Source organism: Odocoileus virginianus, chromosome 14 (genome assembly GCF_023699985.2).
Source record: "Odocoileus virginianus isolate 20LAN1187 ecotype Illinois chromosome 14, Ovbor_1.2, whole genome shotgun sequence".
Taxonomy (NCBI): Eukaryota; Metazoa; Chordata; class Mammalia; order Artiodactyla; family Cervidae; genus Odocoileus; species Odocoileus virginianus.
In genome coordinates this window covers 31,957,802-31,963,152 of record NC_069687.1, presented here as the reverse complement: position 1 = coordinate 31,963,152, position 5,351 = coordinate 31,957,802, and the positions used below count along the sequence as shown (strand labels likewise).

The following is a 5,351-nucleotide window of genomic DNA, read 5'->3' as shown; positions in this document are numbered from 1 at the left end:
AGTTTCAGGAGAGATAGTAGCTGTTTGATTTCATTAATCTCTCTTTTTGTGGCAGTAGAATTTTCTGTAAGGAAATGAGACCTCTGAGACTCTTGGCATAGAAACATTAAATTAGGAATCTATCCATGAAGACTTCTCTGAATTTAATTAAGTGACAATCTCTGGGGATTGAGCGGCATATACAGTAATAAACCCATCACACAGAACGGCTAAATACGTGCACTTTAGTGCAAACTTGTTACTATTATAGTCAGATCCTAGTGTTACTTGAAAGCATTCAGAAATGAATATTTTTGAGGAAATACTTGCTAGCAATTTTTTATCTTGATATTGTGATTCCGAGGTAGGCAAATGTGAATTAAAATGTGTTTCCTGAGTTCAAGCAAAGATAGCAAATACACACGAACATTTTGGGTTTTTCTCCCTTGGGGGAAGAGTAGGGCCTTTTTCTGTCTTGTGTCGGGGAACTTCTGGGAAACTTCTGCATCGCCTTTTGTGCTTGTGCTAGATGTTTTCAACAGACCACATTGGCTTCTAAGAATTCCTATTGAATCTCTTAGGGTTTTCCCTAGGAACCCTCTGATACTTTGGGCAGAAACAGCTTATGGAGGGTAGGGGAGTTATAATGCATTAAATAAACCTTGGAATTTAACTGCACACTATTCAGAGCCAGTCGTGGCTCAGTGGTAAAAGAATCCGCCTGCCAATGCAGGAGACGCAGGAGACAGTGATTTGATCCCTGAGAAAAGAAGTTCCCCTGGAGGAGGAAATGGCAACCCACTCCAGTATTCTTGCTGGGATAATCCCATGGACAGAGGAGCCTGGAAGGCTACAGTCCATGGGGTCACAAAGAGTCAAACACGGCTGAAGGACTGAGCATGCACACACACACATTCAGTACATGCAGACCCGCCTGCTTCCTTACTGAGAGGAATGCCTATTAATTGTAGGGCAGTGAAGGGGGGTGTGTGTATAATGGCACATTTTCATGAGAGGTGATGCAATTCCATTTCACATTGATTATGATGGACAGTGGAGGTGTATTTTGGTTTGATGTTGGGCTGTCTTCTTTAAGAGTCTTGCATCCTTTCTGTGACAGGTATATTTATTTAGTGACAGCTTGGAAAATTTTAAAGCCATTGGCATTTTTTTTTTTTTTAAAGAAAGAACTGCCTTAATACTTTCCTTCCCTGAGAGGGAGGGAATTCCTTTATAAGAGAGGAACTTCTGAGCTCATTTAGTCGATGATGAAAACTAATTAACCAAGGCATTAAGTTAGCTCACCCCCGCTGGTGATGTCAGTGGCAGAAACTGCTCGGCTTCAGTGAGCTCTAGGGTGAGAGCTGGATTCCAGTGCTGGCTTTGCTCCTTATCTGTCACATTGGGCAGGTCTTCTAGATTTCTGGGCCTCGGTTACCTCTTGCGTGAAATGGGGATGTGATAGATGAGAGAATGGGAACCTAGAACCATATCTTGTACCTAATTGGTGCTCAGTAAATATTAGTGTCCATTAACATCTTTAATATTAAAAACAAGCCTGCTCCAAATCCCGTTGCTTGGTTGGCACCTTGCTACCAGTGGTGACTGCGCCTTCCTCTGGCCAGAATAGGAATGGCTGGTTGTTGATATGAGCGATGAGCTTTAATTTATAGCCGCAGTCCTCCCCATCTCATTCCCATCTCTTTCTAGCCCCATGCACTTTCCCTTCTCTTTGGCTGCCCTTGGATTGGAGTAGCCCGTGCATATCGTGCTTAGACTTCAAGGGCAATTGTTAGACAAGAGCCTCACTTGGAGGGCTGTGTAATCGAGAGCCAGAAAGCAGGACAGGCTGTGAAGCTATGTAGGCTGAGTCTGAAGCCTAGTTCACATCCTATGATCTGAGGATGCCTGGACCAAGGAGCTAGCATAGCACAGTGATCTCAGGCTTGAGTGATAAAACTGTCTATGTAGAAATTCTTACTCCCTAGATACATTTCTTTAGTCTCCCCCAGACTCAGTTCCTTCATCTATTGAATGGAATACTGGTTCTCACCTCACCAGGCTGTTGGGAGGATTGAAATGACAAAAGTCATGGATTAACATACTTGCCACAAATATTAACTGTTATTATCATCACAGGAACCCTGCCTCTGCCACCTAGTAGTTGTTTGTGATCTTGGGCATGTTACTTAACCTCCCCAAGCCTTGGTTTTCTCATCTGGAAAATGGGGTTAATAATAATCTTTGCCTCATAGAATTAGCATTAAGACTAAATGGCCTTATAATAAGTACTCAGGTCAGAATTATAGTAAGTACCCAATATTTGTTATATTGTTATTACCATAAGAGTATGACCATGGGTAACTTATTTAACCTCTCAGAGGCTCACCTGTAAACTTGGAATAGTTAATATCTATCTCATAAAGATGGAAGGGACAGATGTAATAATGTACATGAGGGACATGATGCATAGATTTTCGGTGACGTGAGCTGTATCATTATTTCCCCAAATTAGTTTTCATGCTGGCTTCCCTGGTGGCTCAGATGGTAAAGCATCTGCCTGCAATGCAGGAGACCCTGGTTCGATCCCTGGGTTGGGAAGATCCCCTGAAGAAGGAAATGGCAACCCACTCCAGTGTTCTTGCCTGGAGAATCCCATGAACAGAGGAGCCTGGTGGGCTATATTCTGTGGGGTCGCAAACAGTCGTACACGACTGAGTGACTAAGGCTTTTTTTTTTTCAGCCTTCATGCTGGAGTGCCCTCACTGGCTGAGGGCCCTCTGTGGCCAGCTTCACGTCTTTCATTCACTGCCCGAGTTGAACCACATTCCCCACAGAATTGACATGTTTCCAGAGTGAGTCCTATTCCAGGTATCATGGTGCCTCCAACCCCTGCCTGGACAGGGCCGACGTAATTGCTTTGCATACAGACATTGCTCCCAGGGCCCCAGTGGCGGCCTGGCCTGTGAGGTTGCTGTATTTGATTTTTGTAGGTCAACAAACAAACATTTGAAATTAAATAAGCCTGTTAGTCATGGCAGGTTCAGGTTGCTGTAATTAGCTTCTGTTTGGCTTGCTGTAGCAGCCGCAGGCCTGTGCTTCTTACTGCCTGTGTAGCAAGAAAACAACAGTCCCAGAGCTCTGAGGGAGCTGCGGCTGAAAGCCCTTGATGCTGATGCTTCAGGACAGACGCTGGCAAAATCCTCTTCCTGCGGTGGTGGCGGCGGCGAGTGTGGGCCTTTCATTTTTCAGGCTGCAGAGAGTCATGGAACGAGCTATTAGGTTTAGCACTGGGAATACAAAGATGGCCTCGACGTGGTCTCTGATGGCAGGGACCTGTGATGGTGGCAGTGACAAGGATGGCCACACAGAGACCAGGGCGCAAACAAGGGTTACATCTTCTCACTGGCCCCAGGGCTGAAGCCCCTTCAGGTTCAGACTGTTCTTTGGGTCTGGCTGGGGTCGGGTGGGCTTCTCCAGGTGTGGCTGCCTGCTGGGTCCTGGACCAACTTACCTGTCAGCACCCTACTGCTCCCTTTGGTCCCTTCTCCTGCTCAGGCCCAGCTCCTCTCGCTGTTCAGAAACTCTGAGCCACCTGGACCCCAGCTTAGCCTCCCTTTCTATTTCCTAGAAATTCATCACCTTTTAGACTGAATTGCAGTCTCTGAATATCATTACCCTGCAATCTGCCAAACTGGTGATGCATTTTATCATAATGATAGAGATAATAATACTGGTGATAACAATACATTGCTTTGGTAAAATTCTTTTGATTTTTCAGAGCAAATAGTATTTTTATCTCATTTCTCCCCCCCTAGAACACTACATATGCATATTGATCATCTCCACCAGGCATTTACAGAGTATCAGAGATGTTTGTCAGCCTTGGAGGTACTTGTGAGCTAAGTCGCTTGAGTTGTGTCTGATTCCTTGCAACCCAAAGGACTATAGCCTGCCAGGCTCCTCTGTCCTTGGGATTCTCCAGGCAAAATACTGGAGTGGGTTGCCATGCCCTCCTCCAGGGCATCTTCCTGACCCAGGGTTCAAACCCGTGTCTTTTAGGTCTCCTCCATTGGCAGGTGGGTTCTTTACCACTAGTGCCACCTGGGAAGCCCTTGGAAGTACAAAGAAGCATAATATACAATGCCCACTGACCCACCCTCTTCTCTCCGAAGGGAAGAGCTATGGAAAATCAAAACAACATGAGCTTTATAAACCTCCCAGCTGCTCAGTAGCTCTGTGACCTTTGGCATGTTGTATAACCTCAGTTTTCATGCCTGTAATATATGAATAATAATAGAACTTCAGGGACTTCCCTGGTGGTCCAGTGGTTAGGAATCTGCCTGCCAATGCAGGGAATATGGGTTTGATCCTTGGTCTGGGAAGAATCCACATGCTAAAGAGCAACTAGGCCCATGTGCCACAACTACTGAAGCCCATGAGCCCTAGAGCCTGTGCTCTGCAACAAGGGAAGCCACCTCAATGGGAAACCTGCACCCCACATCTAGAGAGTAGTCCCTGCTCACCACAGCTAGAGAAAGCTGGCATACAATGAGGAAGACCCAGCGCAGCCAAAAAAAGAAAAAAGAACTTCATTCTTAGGATCTTTTTATGTCTGAGTCTTACATACAATCCCAGCAAATTCCAGCAATAAGTAGGTACCCAAAATGTGCTAAAGACTTTAAAAGTATGATCTCCTACACTTTATTATAGCTTGGCAAGCTGAGTGCCACCACTCCCATCTTACAGGTGAGGAAACTGAGGCCTAGAGACTTTGTGAACGTCACAATTATGTGGAAAGGCTGGGAGGCAAACTCAGATCTTGTCTAGATACCGATTCTTTGCAGTACAGCCTCAGGAAGTTCATTAGACCCCAAACTCAGGAAGTGGTACAAATGCGGAAAACTAGAGGGACACAGAAGTAGGCTCAAGAGGTGGGAACTCAGTTTTTCTGAACATGTTCTTGATTCTGCCATATTTTAATTTTTATGCACTTATATATATATATACCTATTATATATATATATGTATGTATGCATGTATTTGCCTGCACTGCATAGTTTGTGCCATCTTTAGTTGTGGCATGTGGGATCTAGTTCCCTGACCAGGGATCGAACCTGAGCTCCCTGTATTGGGAGCACAGAGTCTTAGTCAGTGGACCACCAGTGGGAAGTCTCTGTACTTCCACATACTCTAATAGAAAAAACAGTTCGTATACTATTCCTGAGTACTTTGTGTTTATATCAGTGTTGGCATATAGTTAGACATTTTGCTTTCAGTCAATTCTAGTGTGAGATATTTTTATTCAAAGTTTTGCTCAATTAAAAAGGGGCATTTTGTTTAAATGTGAGTATTTCAGTGACAGCAAGGCC

General features: G+C 44.7%; 1 non-coding gene across 1 annotated transcript; it reads left to right on the top strand.

Annotated features, from left to right (window-relative positions):
- The first annotated feature begins 2,508 nt into the window (after positions 1-2,508).
- On the top strand, positions 2,509-2,580 carry TRNAC-GCA (transfer RNA cysteine (anticodon GCA)). The gene has a single exon. It is a non-coding gene; the product is annotated as a tRNA-Cys (tRNA).
- The last annotated feature ends 2,771 nt before the right edge of the window (positions 2,581-5,351 follow it).